The 19,157-nt window shown below is 38.5% G+C and overlaps 1 non-coding gene across 1 annotated transcript; it reads left to right on the forward strand.

Annotated features, from left to right (window-relative positions):
- The first annotated feature begins 15,224 nt into the window (after positions 1 to 15,224).
- On the forward strand, positions 15,225 to 15,332 carry LOC112787882 (small nucleolar RNA R71). The gene has a single exon (XR_003195268.1). It is a non-coding gene; the product is annotated as a small nucleolar RNA R71 (small nucleolar RNA).
- Positions 15,333 to 19,157: the final 3,825 nt, after the last annotated feature.

Consider the following 19,157-nt stretch of genomic DNA (forward strand, 5'->3'; position numbering starts at 1 on the left):
CCTTGAGAATGTGAATTAATTTAACTACCTGTAAGCTTTATATATGAGTGAATAAATTAGAATTGTATGATGCATTTAGGTAGTTGCATTTAGATTAGATTGCATTGCATGACATTCCATCACTTTAACCTTACTTATTACCTTGGATTTAGCATGAGGACATGCTATTGTTTAAGTGTGGGGAGGTTGATAAACCCATATTTTATGATATATTTTGTGCTTAGTTTGAGTTATTTATTCAATCCTTCACCCACTTATTCATGTTAATTGTATGATTTTACTTTCACTTCCTTATTATGTGATCTATGTGAAAAACATGTTTCCTATGCTTTTAAATTAATTATTTTAATCACCTTTAATTCCATTTGATGCTGTGATTAGTGTGTTGAGTAGTTTTCAGATCTTCTAAGGTAGGAATGACTTAAAGGATGGAAAGAAAACATACAAAAATGGAAGGAAAGCACAAAATGGAGCTTCTGAAGAAACTGGCATCCACGCGATCGCAAGGGCGACGCGGACGCATGCCAAGCGCAAAGAAGCAGCGACGCGGCCGCATGACTGACGCTACCGCGCGCCTTAAGCAGAATGCACATGACGCGGTCGCATGACTGACGCGACCGCGTGGCAAGAAAAGCTCCAAATGACGCGACCGCATGACCCACGCGGACGCGTGACAGAGGCCACGCACCAGAAATTGCAGAAAACGCTTCCAGTGATTTCTGAAGCCCTTTTTGGCCCAATCCAAGTCCAGAAGGCATAGACCAGAGGTTATAAAGTGTGGGAACGCATCCATTCAGGGGAAGCTCGCAAATTTAGTTACTTTCCATGAGTTAGATCTAGTTTTGAGAGAGGTTCTCTCCTCTCTCTCTTAGGATTTAGGACTTCTCTTAGTTTTAGGAGTAACTCTCAATCCCAGGTTCTTTATTTTTATTTATTCTTCCAATTTAGTTTATGAACTCTTCATGTTAGATTATAATTTCCCTTATTAATGTTATTTAAGGTATTTCAATTCATGATTGCTTTCTTTAATTTATGTTATTGTTGCTTTACATCTGAAGGCATTTTTATTCCAGCAAATTTACTTTTTTCTTCTTTTGGTCTTGGTTAAGAAAACAGTAACTCAGGAGTTATCTTATCTCAACATAATTGATAACTGTTATCTTTGCTAATTGAACTGAGTTTCAATAATCCAACCTTTTCTCAGGAAATAAATAGGATTCGAAGATCAAACTAATTAGTCCCTTGACTTTCCTTTACTTTAGTAAAGGTTGACTAAGTGGAATTAAGATTCAACTTTCATTGTTATTGATAAGAATAACTAAGTCTGAACTTCCAATTTCTCATACCTTGCCAAAAGTTTGCCTTGCAGCTATTTATTTATTTTAATTGCCATTTAATTTACCCGCCATTAAGTTACTTGTTCCTCATTCCTGAAACCCCAATTTACAATCTCCATAACCAATAATAAGAACATACTTCCCTGCAGTTCTTTGACAAGACGACCCGAGGTTTAAATACTCGGTTATCAATTTTAAAAAGGGGTTTGTTACTTGTGACAACCAAAATGTTTGTAAGAAAGGTTGATTGCTTGGTTTAGTAACTAAACTTGCAACGAGTATTTACCATAACTTCTAAACCATCAATCTTCTGCCCTTTCAGGGACGGGATGACTGTGACGAGCTTCAAACTCACGAATGTTGGGCACAGTGACATTGTGCAAAAGGATAGAGAGATCCTATTCCAACACAAGTGAGAACCGACAGATGATTAGTCGTGTGGTAGCTGTGCCTGGTATTTTTCATCCGAGACGAGAGATCTGGCAGTTGATTAGCCGTATATAAACTGTACCTGGACCATTTTCACTAAGAGGACGGATGGTAGCCATTGACAATGGTGATCCACCAACATACAGCTTGCCATGGAAGGGAGCACGCATGATTGGATGAAGAGAATAGGAAAGCAGAGGTTCAGAAGCAACAAAGTATCTCCAAACGCTTATCTGAAATTCCCATTAATGAATTACATAAGTATCTTTATTTTAATTAATGTTTTATTTATCTTTTAATTATCAAAACCTCATAACCATTTGAATCCGCCTGACTAAGATTTACAGGATAACCATAGCTTGCTTCAAACCGACAATCTCCGTGGGATCGACCCTTACGCGCGTAAGGTTTTATTACTTGGAATAGAAGGAAGGTGAATCCATCTATGAAGCTTGGGAAAGATACAAGCAATTGATTAGAAGGTGTCCTTCTGACATGCTTTCAGAATGGAGCATCTTAGGTATATTCTATGATGGTCTGTCTGAATTGTCCAAGATGTCATTGGACCACTCTGCTGGTGGATCTCTTCATCTGAAGAAAACACCTGTAGGAGCCTAGGAATTCATTGAAATGGTTGCAAATAACCAGTTCATGTATACTTTTGAAAGAAATTCTGTGAATAATGGTATGACTCAGAAGAAAGGAGTTCATGAGATTGATACTCTGAATGCTATATTGGCTTAGAATAAAATATTGATCCAGCAAGTCAATATGATTTCTCAGAATCTGACTGGAATGCAAGCTGCATCCCGCAGTACTAAAGAAGCCTCCTCTGAATGAGAAGCTTATGACCCTGAGAATCCTGCAATGGAAGAGGTGAATTACATGGGAGAATCCCATGGAAACACCTATAATCCTTCATGGAGAAATCATCCATATTTCTCATGGAAGGATCAACAGAAGCCTCAACAAGGCTTCAATAATAATAATGGTGGGAGAAATAGGTTTAGCAATAACAAGCCTTTTCCATCATCTTCTCAGCAATAGACAGAAAATTCTAAGCAGAGCCTCTCTGACTTAGCAACCATCGTCTCTGATCTATATAAGACCACTCTCAGTTTTATGACTGAAACAAGGTCCTCCATCAGAAATTTGGAGGCACAAGTGGGTCAACTGAGAAAAAGAGTTACTGAAATCCCTCATAGTACTCTCCCAAGCAATACAGAAGAGAATCCAAAGAGAGGGTGCAAGGCCATCAATATATCCAAAGTGGCCGAACCTATTGAGGAGGAAGAGACAGTGATTTTCAGTGAGGAAGACCTCAATGGACGTCCACTGAGCACTAAGGAGTTCCCTAATGGCCGAACCTACTGAATGCTAAGTTATTTGGTAATGAGACTTGGGAGGATGAACTTCCATTGCTCATCAATGAACTGAATGCCTTGGTTCAGCAGAAATTACCTCAGAAGAAACCGGATCCCGGAAGGTTCTTAATACCTTATACCATAGGCACCATGACCTTTGAGAAGGCTCTATGTGACTTGGGGTCAGGTATAAACCTCATGCCACTCTCTGTAATGGAGAAACTAAGGATCTTTGAGGTACAAGCTACAAGAATCTCACTAGAGATGGCAGACAAATCAATGAAACAGGCTTATGGACTTGTAGAGGATATCTTAGTGAAGGTTGAAGCCCTTTACATCCCTGCTGACTTCATAATCCTAGACACTGGGAAGGATGAGAATGAATCCATCATCCTTGGAAGACCCTTCCTAACCACAGCAAGGGCTGTGATTGATGTGGACAGAGGAGAGTTAGTCCTTCAATTGAATGAGGACTACCTTGTGTTTAAGGCTCAAGGATCTTCTTCTGTAAACAGGGAGAAGAAGCATGAAAAGCTTCATCCAATTCTCTCCATACAAAGTCAAGCAGAGCCCTCACATTCAAACTCTATGTTTGGTGTTGGAAGGCCACAATCATGCTCTGAGTATCTGTGAAACTTTGTAAGAGCTGACTGTCAAGCTATTGACATTAAAGAAGCGCTTATTGGGAGGCAACCCAATCTTATTTATCTTTGTTAATTACTTTTTCATTTCATTTTCCATTGTTAGTTTATGTTTTCTTTAGGTTGATGATCATGTGGAGTCACAAAAACAGTTGCAGAACTAAAGCAGAATAAAAAACAGCATCAAAAAAAGCACACCATAGAGGACAGGCTTACTGGCGTTTAAACGCCAGTAAGGATAGTAGAATTGGTGTTTAATGCCCAGTCTGGCAGCATTCTGGGTGTTAAATGCCAGAATTGGCAGAGAGAGTGGCGTTTAACGCCAAAAAGGGTGTCTGGCTGGCGTTAAACGCCAGAAAGGGGCATCAGCCTGGCGTTTAACGCCAGGAAAGGCAGTAGACTGGCGTTTAAATGCCAGAAAGGGCTGTCTAGGGGCGTTTAAATGTCAGAAAGGTGCAGGGACCAGAATTCCTTGACACCTCAGGATCTATGGACCCCACAAGATCCCCACCTACCCCAACTCACTCTCTCCCCTTTTCACACATTTCCATAACACTCTTCCCCAAATACCCTTGACCAATCATATCAATACCTATTTCCCAAACACCATTCACCTATCAAATCCTACCATCTTCCCCATAATTTCTTCACCACTCACATCCATCCACTATTCCCCAAAAACCCATCATAAAACCCCACCTACCTCACCATTCAAATTCAAAACATCTCCCTCCCAAACCCAACCCCTTCTTACACGAATTCCCTCTCTCTCTTACCCTATAAATACCTCTCCTTAGCACATTCAATTTCACACGTAATAAACACTTATACCCCCTTGCCCAAATTCAAAACACCCCTCTATCTCCTCCATTTCTTCTTCTTCTCCTCCTTTCTTTCTTCTTTTGCTCGAGGATGAGCAAACCTTTTAAGTTTGAGGTGGGAAAAAGCTCTGATTTTTGTTTTTTCATAACCTTTAATGGCACCTATGGCCGGAGAAACCTATAGAAAGAGGAAAGGGAAGGCAGTTGCTTCCAACTCTGAGTCATGGAAGATGGAAAGATTCATCTCAAAAGTCCATCAAGACCACTTCTATGAAGTTGTGGCCAAGAAAAAGGTGATCTCCGAGGTCCCATTCATACTCAAAAAGAGTGAATATCCGGAGATCCGACGTGAGGTTCGGAGAAGAGGTTGGGAAGCTCTCACCAACCCCATCCAACAAGTCGTAATCTTAATGGTTCAAGAGTTCTATGCTAATGCATGGATCACTAAGAACTATAATCAAAGTATGAACCCGAACCCAAAGAATTGGCTCACAATGGTTCGACGGAAATACTTGAATTTCAGTCTGAAAATCGTGAGGTTGGCATTCAACTTGCCAATGATGCAAGGAGATCCTCATCTTTTCACTAGAAAGGTCAACTTTGATCAAAGGTTGGACCAAGTCCTCACAGACATTTGTGTGAAAGGAGCACAATGGTAGAAAGACTCAAAAGGCAAGCCAGTTCAATTGAGAAGGCCTGACCTCAAACCCGTGGCTAGAGGATGGTTGGAGTTCATCCAACGCTCTATTATTCCTACTAGCAATAGGTCCGAAGTAACTGTGGATCGGCCTATCATGATCCATAGTATCATGATTTGAGAGAAAGTGAAAGTTCATGAGATCATACCTCTAGAACTATACAAGGTGGCTGACAAGCCCTCCACTTTGGCAAGGTTAGCCTTTCCTCATCTCATCTGTCACCTATGCAATTCAGCCGAAATTGTCATAGAGGAAGACATCCTCATTGAAGAGGACAAGCCCATCACTAAAAAGAGGATGAAGCAAACAAGAGAGCCCGCTCATGGACCTCCACAAGAGTATGAGGAAATTCCTCATCAAGAAATCCCTAAGATGCCTCAAGGGATACACTTTCCTCCACAAAGCTATTGGAAACAACTCAATACCTCTTTAGGAGATTTGAGTTCCAACATGGAGCAACTAAGGATGGAGCACCAAGAGCATTCTATTATCCTCCATGAAATCAGAGAGGACCAAAGAGCCATGAGGGAAGAGCAACAATGGCAAAGAAGAGATATTGAGGAGCTTAAGCACTCCATAGGATCCTCAAGAGGAAGAACTAGCCGCCGTCACTAAGGTGGACCCATTCTTTAATTTCTTTGTTCTTATTTTTATGTTTTCGGTTTTTATACTTTATGTTTTGTATATGTTTTTGTCTTTATTACATGATCATTAGTGTTTAAAGTCTTTGTCTTAAAGCTATGAATCATTCCAAGAATCTCTCACCTTTCTGATGCACGGAAAACTTGTCTCGTGACAAATTTCCTTCGGCAAGTGTACCGAATTCGTCGTCAAGTAAAAACTCACAATAGAGTGAGTTCGAATCCCACAGAGATTGATTGATCAAGCAACTTTAACTAGAGGAATGTTCTAGTTGAGCGAATCAGTATTTGAGTTGAGAATCGCAGAAAATAAAATGGCGGGAGGGTAAATAACAGAAGAAGTAAATGCTAGAAATAAAGAGCTGAAAGTAAATGACGGAAAGTAACTTGCAGAAATGTAAATGGGAATGGGGTAATTGCTCATAAAAGTAAATGACAGAAATTAAAGAGAATGGGTAAGATCAGAAATGGGGAGTTCATTGGGTTCAGGAGATGTTGCATTCTCCGGATCAATTTCATTTTCATCTCTTTCTCAATCAATGCATTCATTGATCTCCTTGGCAATCTTAAGTGATCGAATTACAATTCCTTGTAATTCAATCTCTCGAATCTTGATCAATAGCCAATTCTTTGGTCAATTGCTCATGAGAAGAGATGAAATATGGTCACTGATTATACCACATGCATTTCCCAAATCAAGTATTGAGAGAATTATAGTCACATATCCATCCAAACCCAATTTGGTCCAGCATGAGAAAGCATTTCTAGCATGATCTCTTCATTCCTCTTTCAAGGTTCAGAAGAGATCCAAGTTTGAATAGCTTCTTTTCCAAGATAACTATTCAATTGGATGAAGATCGAAAGCTTTCAAGTAAAATCAAGAAATCAGATAGAAGAAGAATAATGAAAACTAGTATTGATCCATTAAATTACAACAGAGCTCCCTAACCCAATGAAAGGGGGTTTAGTTGTTCACAGCTCTGGAAAATGAAAGCAAAGATGGAGAATACATGATGAAAACAAAACTAGAAGTGTAGAGAATGGTAAAATACAGAGAGTAGTTCTCCCAATTTCCAATCCTCTCCTAATCAATTCAAAGATACTCCTATATATACTACTCTTCTGATCTTCTAGTTGGCTTTCCAAGTCTTAGGTATGGGCCTTTGGATCTTGAGTTTGAAGCAGTTATCTTCTTCATTGGGCTTAGCTTTACTTGCAGAGAGAAAGTGTGAAGTGGGCAGGGACTTTAGCTCAGGACGTTAGTGGTGTTAACGTTAAGTGAAAATGTGGGTTCGAGAACGTTAGTAACAATCACCTTTTTCACTAATGTTCCTTACCCAAGTTAGAGCCACGTTAACCTCAACGTTAGTGGCATAAACGTTGCCACCAACGTTGCCTCTTCGTCCTTCGCACACGTTATTGGGACTTACCTTTCCCAATAACGTTGAGAAGCCTCCCCCTTTCTTACGTTAGAGTCCACGTTAACTTAGTTAACGTGGCTATTAACGTTAGCTTGCCAACCTTCGAGAACGTTAGTGACACTTACCTTTGTCACTAACGTTCCAATGTGCCCCTATCTCCCACGTTAGAGTCCACGTTAACTAGGTTAACGTGGCCTCTAACGTAGCAATGCTAGCCATCTCCAACATTAGTGACAAAGGTGAATGTCACTAACGTTGGCTCATCATCTCTCTTCTTCACGTTAGCTTCCACGTTAACTAAGTTAACGTGGGAGTTAACGTGGCTCATTGTGGCTTGTGTGGTTCATTCCAACGTTAGTGACAAAGTTAGGTGTCACTAACGATGGCGATCATATACTTTCTCCACGTTGGCTTCCACGTTAACTAAGTTAACGTGGAAGTTAACGTGGAAGTTAACGTGGCTTGTGGAGGCTTGGCCAACATTAGTGACAAAGGTGAATGTCACTAACGTGGCCACTTATGAGCTTGGCCCAACGTTAGTGACAAAGGTAAGTGTCACTAACGTTGGCTCCATTTTCTTTCCTACACGTTAGAGTTCATGTTAACTTAGTTAACGTGAATCTTAACGTGGGCTATGATGGCTTCGAGGACGTTATTGGCGATTACTTTTCTCATTAACTTTGCAAGCTAGCTCCCATTCCTACGTTAGAAGTCACGTTAGTGAGACTAACGTGGCTGCTAACGTGGTTCTTCCTTGCTTCCTTTGTCTTGAAATCAAGCAATAAAGTGCATCAAAGTTCTAGTCCAAGTCATGGGAAATGCAACATCCAATTTGTCATTAATTTCATGCAAAATCCTCATGAAATCAGGTAAAGTGCACAATGTATGCTTGAATCAAGATGTAAGTGAATATCTACCCAAAACTAGCTTATTTTCTAAGGAAATGCATGAAACTACCTTAAAAACAGTAAAGAAAAGGTCAGTAAAACTGGCCAAAATGCCCTGGCATCACTTTCTTAAATGAAAAATGTTTTTATTTGCAAAAGAACAAGAAGTGCATAATTTCGAAATTTATCTTGAAATTAGTTTAACTATTTTGATGAGGTGGCAATACTTCTTGCTTTCTGAATGTATGCTTAAACAGTGCATGTTTGAAATTGGAATTAAGAAAAGTTAACTCTTGAAAGAATAATGAAAAAGGATACATGTTATTGGTGATCTGAAAAATCATAAAACTGATTCTTGAAGCAAGAAAAAGCAGTGAAAAGCAAAAGCTTGCAAAAAAAATGCAAAAAATAAAGAAAAAAAGAAAGAAAAAGAAAAAGCAAGCAAAAAAGTCAATAGATCTTTAAACCAAAAGGCAAGAGAAAAAAGCCAGCAACCCTTTAAACTAAAAGGCAAGGGTAAAGAGGATCCAAAGCTTTGAGCATCAGTAGATAGGAGGGGCTAAAAGGAATAAAATTATGGCCTAAGCAGCTAAATCAAGCTGTCCCTAACCATGTGCTTGTGTCATGAAGGTCCAAGTGAAAAGCTTGAGATTAAGTGGTAAAAGTCGTGATCCCAAGCAAAAGAGTGTGCTTAAGAACTCTGGGCACCTCTAACTGGGGACTCTAGCAAAGCTGAGTCACAATCTGAAAAGGTTCACCCAGTTATGTGTCCGTGGCAAGAATAAAAAAGAATTTAACTAGGAAAATCAATAACATTATCTGTATTTCTGAGTTCCTAAAGAGGCCAAAAATTCTGAACTCCAATGGATAGAGAGATGCCAAAACTATTGAGAGGCAAAAAGCTACTAGTCCTGCTCATCTAATTAAAACTAATTTTCATTTATATTTTTGAAATTTATTGTATTTTCTCTTCTTTTTATCTTATTTTGTTTTTCGTTGCTTGGGGACAAGCAACAATTTATGTTTGGTGTTGTGATGAGCGGATAATTTATACGCTTTTTGGCATTATTTTTAGGTAGTTTTTAGCATATTTTAGTTACTTTTTATTATATTTTTATTAGTTTTTATGCAAAAATCACATTTCGGGACTTTACTATGAGTTTGTATTTTTCTGTAATTTTAGATATTTTTTGGCTGAAATTGAGGGACCTGAGCAAAAATCTGATTCAAAGACTGAGAAAGCGCTGTAGATGCTCTTGGATTCTGACCTCCCTGCACTCAAATGAGATTTTCTGGAGCTACAGAAGTCCAATTGGCACGTTCTCAATTGGGATAGAAAGCTAACATCTTGGGATTTCCAGAAATGTATAATAGTCCATACTTTGACCGATATTTGATGGCCTAAACTGGCATTAAACGCCAACCAGAGACCCTTTTCTAGCATAAAACGCCGGAACTGGCCGCAAAACTGGAGTTGAACGCCCAAACTGGCACTTTACCTGGCATTTAACTCCAGAAAAGGCCTATGCACGTGTAAGGCTCAAGGCTCAGCCCAAGCACACACTAAGTAGGCCCCGGAAGTGGATTTCTGCACTCTCGGCACTTAGTTACTCAATTTCTGTAATCCTTAGTAACTAGTTTAGTATAAATACTAGTCTTTCCTATTGTAAAAGAATTCCTTTTTTCATCTTTTATCAACTTCATGCATGGCTAGCCTCACGGCCATGCCTAGGCTATGTTCTCTTATGTATTTTCCAACGGTGGAGTTTCTACACCTCATAGATTAATGTGCGGAGCTCTGCTGTTCTTCATGAATTCATGCAAGTACTCTTGTTTCTCTTTCAATTCATGCTTACTTCTTCTCCAAGATATACTCTCGTACTTAATTCAATTAAGTCAGAATGAAGGGGCGACCCGTGACAATCACCCACTATCTTTGTTACTCGCTTAGCCAAGATCCGCGTGCCTGACAACCACAAGCGGTCTACATGATGTTCAACATAGTCATTGGACGACAGCCATAGTATAGTCTCTTGGGTCTCTGATCCACAGATTTGACTTGCCTCTTCTGAGAACAGAGCATTTGAATCCGTGAGATTAGAACCTTTGTGGTAGAGGCTAGAACCAATTAGCAGCATTCCTGAGATCCAGAAAGTCTAAACCTTGTTTGTGGTATTCCGAGTAGGATCAGGGACGGGATGACTGTGACGAGCTTCAAACTCGCGAATGTTGGGCGTAGTGACAGTGTGCAAAAGGATAGAGAGATCCTATTCTGACACAAGTGAGAACCGACAGATGATTAGCCGTGCGGTAGCTGTGCCTCGTATTTTTCATCTGAGACGAGAGATCCGACAGTTGATTAGCCATACAAAAACCATACCTGGACCATTTTCACTGAGAGAATGAATGGTAGCCATTGACAACGATGATCCACCAACATACAGCTTGCCATGGAAGGGAGCACGCATGATTGGATGAAGAAAATAGGAAAGTAGAGGTTCAGAAGCAACAAAGCATCTCCGAACGCTTTTCTGAAATTTCCACCAATGAATTACATAAGTATCTTTATTTTAATTTATGTTTTATTTATCTTTTAATTATGAAAACTTCATAACCATTTGAATCTTCCTGACTAAGATTTATAGGATAAGCATAGCTTATTTCAAGCCGACAATCTTCGTGGGATCGACCCTTACTTGTGTAAGGTTTTATTACTTGGATGACCCAGTTCACTTATTGGTTAGTTGTACCGGAGTTGTGAAAAGTGTGATCACAATTCCATGCACCACTCGTCCTCGAGCAAAAGAAGAAAGAAATGAGGAGAAGAAGAAGAAATGGAGGAGATAGATGGGTGTTTTGAATTCGGCCAAGGGAATTTTAAGTGTTTATGATGTGTGGAATTGAAGGTGGTTAGGACAGGTATTTATAGGGTAAGAGAGAGAGGGAATTCATGTAAGAAGGGGTTGGGTTTGGGAAGGAAATGTTTTGAACTTGAATAGTGAGGTAGGTGGGGTTTTATGATAGGTTTTTGGGGAATAGTGGATGGATGTGAGTGGTGAAGAAATTATGGGGAAGAGGGTAGGATTTGATAGGTGAATGGTGTTTGGCTGATGCCCCTTTCTGGCATTTAACGCCAGCCAGACACCCTTTTCTGTCATTAAACGCCAGTCTGTCTGCCAATTCTGGTGTTTAATGCCCAGAATGCTACCAGACTGGCGTTAAACGCCCATTCTGCTATCTGATATGTGGAAAACGATCCAACACAAAACTCACCGGCAAGTGTACCGGGTCGCATCAAGTAGTAATAACTCACGTGAGTGAGGTCGATCCCACAGGAATTGAGGGATTGAGCAATTTTAGTTTAGTGGTTGATTTAGTCAAGCAAATAGGAGTTGATTTGATTGATTTGTATCCAACAGAAGCTAAATTGCAAGAAATTTAAAGGGAGAGGGATAATTGACAAGAATTTAAAGTGCAGAAAAATTAAAAGAGCTGAATCTTAAAGTGCAAGTAATGTAAATTGCAGAAACTTAAATTGCAAGAAATGTAAATAGTTAAAGCTTAAACTGCAAAAAATGTAAATGGCTTGAATAATAAAAGGATTTGGGGACTGGGAGTGCAGAAATTAAACAAGCAAAAATAAATTGCAATAAGCAGAAGAGTAGATGATGAAGTGAATTGAGATAGATTTCAAACAGAAAAGTAAATCAGCTTCAAGAAACATTCAGCAGATGAGCTAAAAGGAAATTTCAAGATCTCAGGGGTCAAGAGACTAGAAAACCAAGTCTAGATCTCACTGCCTTCCTTGATCCAATTCAAAGAGTAATTGCAAACAAATTAAAGTTCAAAACAGTAAAGAAACTTGAATTCAAATCACTGAATTCTGAATTATGCAAAGAAAGGAACAAAGAGATCTCAAGGTGAGAGTGAGATAGAATTTCCTCAATTCTTCACACTTAAGACTCAAATAATGCTTTGCAGAAAAGAAAACAAGAAAACCCAGAGGAAGAGAACTCAATTCTCCTCCTAATTCTCTCAGATCCAAAATCCAAGTAAAAACTCCAAATTACAAGTGAAAATTCTAAAAGAAGAAAAAAAGGTCAAAGTCCCCCTCTAAATCAAACTAGCTTCTATTTATACACTTTTTTCTAATAATCATTAAGCCTTGAATTTGGGCCCTTGGCCTTGATGGAATTGGGTTGAAGATAGCCTCTGTTGATTGCTCTTGGTCTTGAGAAGAAATCTGTTTGCACTATGGACTTTAGGATCATTCACGTTTGAGTCAACGTTTGAGTCAAACGTTGACTCAGACGTCTTCGTGCAACGCATCATGCAGAACGGATTTTTCTGTCACTCATGTTTGAGTTCACGTTTGGGGTCAAACGTGAGCTCAAACGTGATCCCTCTAAGGCAATTTTTAGCCAACGTTTGACCTCACGTTTGAGGCAAACGTTGGCGCAAATGTTGAGTCCTCCAGGGTGTTCTTTTAAGCCAACGTTTGATCTCACGTTTGAGGCAAATGTTGGCGCAAATGTTGAGTCCCCTAGTGTTCTTCTTAAGCCAACGTTTGACCTCACATTTGAAGCAAACATTGGCGCAAACGTTAACTTCCTCCAGGGTATATTATTGAGCCAACCTTTGACCTCACGTTCGAGGCAAACGTTGGCGCAAACGTTAGCTTCTTCCAGGGTTCTTCTTGGGCCAATGTTTGACCTCACGTTTGAGGCAAACGTTGGTGCAAACGTTGGCTTCCTCCAGGGTGGCTTTGCTGTTATCCATTTTTGAGTTCATGTTTGAGGCAAACGTGAACTCAAACATGATCTTCTCAATGCTGCCTTCATTTCCATTCCTGCCATCCCCTTTCTTCAACCTTCCTCCAAGCCTTTTGGTCACCTATCATCAATCAACAAATGCATCAAAGCTATGCCAAAATCATGAGACTTCTTATCCTTGACATATAAGCAATTATAGCACAAAACTCATGAAAATGCATCAATTTACTCATGATTGATTGAATCCAAGTACACATGAATTTCTACCCAAATGGCTTACTTGTAACTCAAGAAAGTGTATAAAACCTATTAAAAACAAAGGAAAAAGACTAGTAAAACTAGGCTAAGATGCCCTGGCATCACTATCCTTACTGGTGTTTAAATGCCAGTAAGCCTGTCCTCCAGGGTGTGCTATTTTTGATGCTATTTTTGATTCCGCTTTAATTCTGCAGCTGTTTTTGTGACTACACATGATCATCAACCTAAAGAAAACATAAACTAACAATGGAAAATGAAATGAAAAAGTAATTAACATAGATAAATAAGATTGGGTTGCCTCCCAATAAGCGCTTCTTTAATATTAATAACTTGACAGTAAGCTCTTACAGAGCTTCACATACACTCAAAGCATGATGGTGGCCTCCCAACACCAAGTTTGAATATGGGGGCTCTGCTTGACTCTGTATTGAGAGAAGCTTTTCATGCTTCCTCTCCATGGTTACAGAGGAAGATCCTTGAGCTTTAAACACAAGGTAGTCCTCATTCAGTTGAAGGACTAACTCTCCTCTGTCCACATCAATCACAGCTCTTGCTGTGGCTAAGAAGGGCCTTCCAAGGATGATGCATTCATCCTCATCCTTCCCAGTGTCTAGGATTATGAAGTCAGCAGGGATGTAAAGGCCTTCAACCTTCACTAAGACATCCTCTACAAGTCCATAAGCCTGTTTCATTGATTTGTCTTCCATCTCTAGTGAGATTCTTACAGCTTGTACCTCACAGATCCCCAATTTCTCCATTATAGAGAGTGGTATGAGGTTAATACTTGAACCAAGGTCACACAGAGCCTTCTCAAAGGTCATGGTGCCCATGGTGCAAGGAATTAAGAACCTTCCGGGATCCGGTTTCTTTTGAGGTAATTTCTGCTGAACCAAGGTATTTAGTTCCTTAATGAGCAATGGAGGTCCATCCTCCCAAGTCTCATTACCAAATAGCTTGGCATTCAGCTTCATGATTGCTCCAAGATACCGAGCAACTTGCTCTTCAATAAGATCTTCATCAGAGCTCATGAACTGCAGCATTAAGTTCCATGGAATCTCTATGGTCTCTATATGAGTCTTAGATTCCTTTGGTTCCTCAATAGAAAACTCCTTATTGGTCAGTGGACGTCTAGCAAGGTCTTCCTCACTGGAAATTACTGCCTTTTTACTCTCTCCAGGTTTGGCCACTTTGGATATAGTTATGGCCTTGCACTCTCTTTTGGACTTCTTTTCTGTACTACTTGGCAGAGTACGAGGGGGAGTTTCAGTAACTTTTTTACTTAGCTGACCCACTTGTGCCTCCAGATTTCTAATGGAGGACCTTGTTTCAGTCATGAAACTGTGAGTGGTCTTAGTCAGATAAGAGACTATGGTTGCTAAGTCAGAGAGGCTTTGCCTAGAATTCTCTGTTTATTGCTGAGACAATGATGAAAAATGTTTGCTATTGCCAAACCGAATTCTCCCACCATTATTATTATTGAAGCCTTGATTAGGCTTCTGCTGATCCTTTCATGAGAAATTAGGATGATTCCTCCATGAAGGATTGTAAGTGTTTTCATAGGATTCTCCCATGTAATTCACTTCTTCCATTCCAGGATTCTCAGGATCATAAGCCTCTCCTTCATGGGAGGATTCTTTAGCACTGCCGGATGCAGCTTGCAATCCAGTCAGATTCTGAGAAATCATATTGACTTGCTGAGTCAATATCTTGTTCTGAGCCAATATGGCATTCAGACTATCTATCTCAAGAACTCCTTTCTTCTGAGTCATCCCATTATTCACAGGATTTCTTTCAGAAGTATACATGAACTGGTTATTTGCAACCATTTCAATGAGTTCCTGGGCTTCTACAAGTGTTTTCTTTAAATGAAGAGATTCACCAGTAGAGTGGTCCAATGACATCTTGGACAATTCAGACAGACCATCATAGAATATACATAAGATGCTCCATTCTGAAAGCATGTTAGAAGGACACCTTCTGATCAATTGCTTGTGTCGTTCCCAAGCTTCATAGAGGGATTCACCTTCTTTCTGTCTGAAGGTTTGGACTTCCACTCTAAGCTTGCTTATCTTTTGAGGTGGAAAAAATTTGGCCAAGAAAGCATTGACCAACTTTTCCCAAGTGTTCAGGCTTTCTCTAGGTTGTGAGTCCAACCATATCCTAGCTTTGTCTCTTACAGCAAAGGGGAAAAGCATAAGTCTGTAGACCTCGGGATCAACCCTATTAGTCTTAACAGTATCACAGATCTGCAAGAATTCAACTAAGAACTGATGAAGATCTTCCCGTGGAAGTCCATAAAACTTGCAATTCTGCTGCATTGGAGAAACTAATTGAGGCTTAAGCTCAAAGTTGTTTGCTCCAATGGCAGGAATTGAGATGCTTCTTCCATAGAAGTTGGAAGTTAGTGCAGTAAAGTCACCAAGCATCTTCCTTGCATCTCTAGCATTGTTATTGGGTTCGACTGCCATGTCTGCTTCTTTTTTGAAATTTTTTGTTAGGTACTCTCCGGAGTGTTGTGCTTTAACTTCTCTTAGCTTCCTCTTCAGAGTCCTTTCAGGTTCAGGATCAGCTTCAACAAGAATGTCCTTATCCTTGTTCCTGCTCATATGAAAAAGAAGCTAGAGAAAAAAGAGAGAATGGAAATCCTCTATGTCACAGTATAGAGATTCCTTTATGTGAGTATAAGAATAAAAGAATAGAAGAATGAGAAGAGAGAGGAGATGAGTAATTCGAATAGAGAAAAGAGAGGGGTTCGAATTATGAGTAGAAGAGAAGTGTTAGTAATTAAATAAAATAAATAGAAAGAGATGAGAGAGAGAGAGAGAGAAGAAATTCAAATACTAAGAGAGAAGAGAAGTGTTAGTAAATAAATAAATAAATAGAAAGAGGTGAGAGAAACAGTATTCGAATTTTTTTTTAGTAAAATAAAAGAAAAATATTTTTGTTTTTATTTTAATTATTTAGTTAGTGTTTGAAAATATTAAAAGAAATAAAAGAAAATTAAAATTTAAAATAATTAGTTAATTAAAAAGGTTTTTGAAAAAGTGGTTAGTGGTTTTCGAAAATTAGAGAGAGAAAAGTAGTTAGGTGGTTTTGAAAAAGAAAAAAAAGAAATAGTAAGCTTTTAAAACCAAAACAAAACAAACAAGTAATTAGCTTAAAAAGATTTGAAAATAAATTTTGAGAAGATAAGAAGTTAGAAGAAGATTTTGAAATTAAATTTTGAAAAAGATATGATTTGAAATTTATTTTAAAAAAGATTAAAAAAGAAATTAAAAAGATTTGATTTTTAAAATTAAAGTTGATGACTTGACTAACAAGAAAGTAAAAGATATGATTCTAGAATTTTAAGATTGAACCTTTCTTAACAAGAAAGTAACAAACTTGAAATTTTTGAATTAAAACATTAATTGTTAGCAAGGATTTTCGAAAATATGAAATAAAATTAAGAAAAAGATTTTGAAAAATTTGTTTTAAAATTTTCGAAAACATTAAAAGAAAAATAAAAAAGATTTTGAAAAATTTTAAGAATGAAATTCGAAAATCATAAAAAATGAAAAAGAATTAATTTTGAAAAAGATTTGAAAAGATAAAGTTTTTAAATTGAAATTTTGACTTGACTAACAAGAAACAACTAAATTTTAAAATTTTTTTACCAAGTCAACTCAAAATTTCGAAAATTATGAGAAGAATAAGGAAAATATTTTTTTTTACTTTTGAATTTTTAATTAGGAGAGAGAAAAACAACAAAATGAAACAAAACATAAAAATTTAAGATTAAAACAAATAATGCATGCAAGAACACTTTGAATGTCAAGATGAACACTAAGAACACTTTGAAGATCATGATGAACATAAAGAACATATTTTTGAAAATTTTTAAGAAAAGAAAGACATGCAAGACACCAAACTTAAGAACTTTTGTACTAGGGACACTAACAATTTGAAAATGCACAAAAAAAATAAGAAAAGACACAAAACAAGAAAATGTAAAGATCAAACAAAGAAAATCATCAAGAACAACTTGAAGATCATGAAGAACATAATGCATGAGTTTTTGAAAATTTTAAGAAAATTAAAAAAAATACAATTGACACCAAACTTAAAATTTGACACAAGACTCAAACAAGAAACACAAAATTTTTTGGTTTTTATGATTTTATTAAATTTTTTTGTATTTTTTTTGAAATTATTTTGGAAAAAGAAAATAAAAAAATTCAAAATTTTTAATAAGAATTCCAGGATTCATGCAATGTTAGTAAGGCTTTGATGCATGTAATGGTTAATGATAGGTGAAAGAAAGCATGAAGGAAGGTTGAAGAGGAGCCTGGAAAAAATGAAGAAGAAGCAACGTTGGTGACCAAGTTGGACTACTAACGTTGCCTCAAACGTTGGAAGAGAATCAGAGCAACTCTTTGTAAAGTGTGCTGATGCTCACGTTGGAGGTGGCGTTGGAGGTCCAACGTTAACCCCAACGTTGTGAGAAAATTATCAATTCTGAGGCTGAAGGATTTTTGAGTGACGCGTACGCATCACGTACGCGTGAAAAAGCAAAACTTTCATATCCACGCACAAGCGTGAGTGGTGCACGGAATTGTGATCACACTTTTCACAACTCCGGTACAGCTTACCAGCAAGTGCACTGGGTCGTCCAAGTAATAATACCTTACGTAAGTAAGGGTCGATCCCACGAAGATTGTCGGCTTGAAGCAACCTATGGTTATCGTGTAAATCTTAGTCAGGCGGATTCTAATGGTTATGAGGTTTTGATAATTAAAAGATAAATAAAACATAAAATAAAATAACATACTTATGTAATTCATGGGGTGGAATTTCAGACAAGCGTTCGGAGATGCTTTGTTGCTTCTGAATCTCTACTTTCCTGCTGTCTTCTTCTCCAAACACGCATGGCTTCCTTCCATGGCAAGCTGTATGTTGGTGGATCACCATTGTCAATACCTACCATCCGTCCTCTCAGTGAAAATGGTCCAGATACGGTTTCTATACAGCTAATCAACTGTCGAATCTCTCGTCTCGGATGAAAAATACCAGGCACAGCTACCGCACGGCTAATCATCTGTTGGTTCTCACTTGTGTCAGAATAGGATCTCTCTATCCTTTAGCACACTGTCACTGCGCGCAACATTCATGAGTTTGAAGCTCGTCACAGTCATCCCGTCCCGGATCCTACTCGGAATAACACAGACAAGGTTTAGACTTTCTGGATCTCAAGAATGCTGCCAATTGGTTCTAGCCTCTACCACGAAGGTTCTAATCTCACGGATTCAAACGCTCTGTTGTTAGGAGAGGCAAGTCAAATCCGTGGATCAGAGACCCAAGAAACTATACTCCGGCTGTCGTCCAATGACTATGTTGAACATCATGTAGACCGCTTGTGGTTGTCAGGCACGCGGATCTTGGCTAAGCGAGTAACGAAGATAGTGGGTGATTGTCACGGGTAACCCCTTCATTCTGACTTAACTGAATTAAGTACGAGAGTATATCTTGGAGAAGAAGTAAGCGTGAATTGAAAGAAAAACAATAGTACTTGCATTAATTCATGAAGAACAGCAGAGCTCCGCACCTTAATCTATGAGGTGTAGAAATTCCACCGTTGGAAAATACATAAGAGAAAATGGTCTTGGCATGGCCGAATGGCCAGTCTCCCAAATGTGAAAAATGGCATAAGCTCTCTTGAATACAATAGTAAAAAGTGCTATTTATACTAAACTAGTTACTAAGGATTACAGAAAATAAGTAACTAAGTGCAGATAGTGCAAAAATCACGTGCATAGACCTTTTCTAGAGTTAAACACCAGCTTAGATACCAGTTTGGGCGTTTAACTCTAGTTCTGGTGCCAGTTCCGGCGTTTTACACCAGAAAAGGG

This window comes from Arachis hypogaea, chromosome 20 (genome assembly GCF_003086295.3).
Source record: "Arachis hypogaea cultivar Tifrunner chromosome 20, arahy.Tifrunner.gnm2.J5K5, whole genome shotgun sequence".
NCBI lineage: Eukaryota > Viridiplantae > Streptophyta > Magnoliopsida > Fabales > Fabaceae > Arachis > Arachis hypogaea.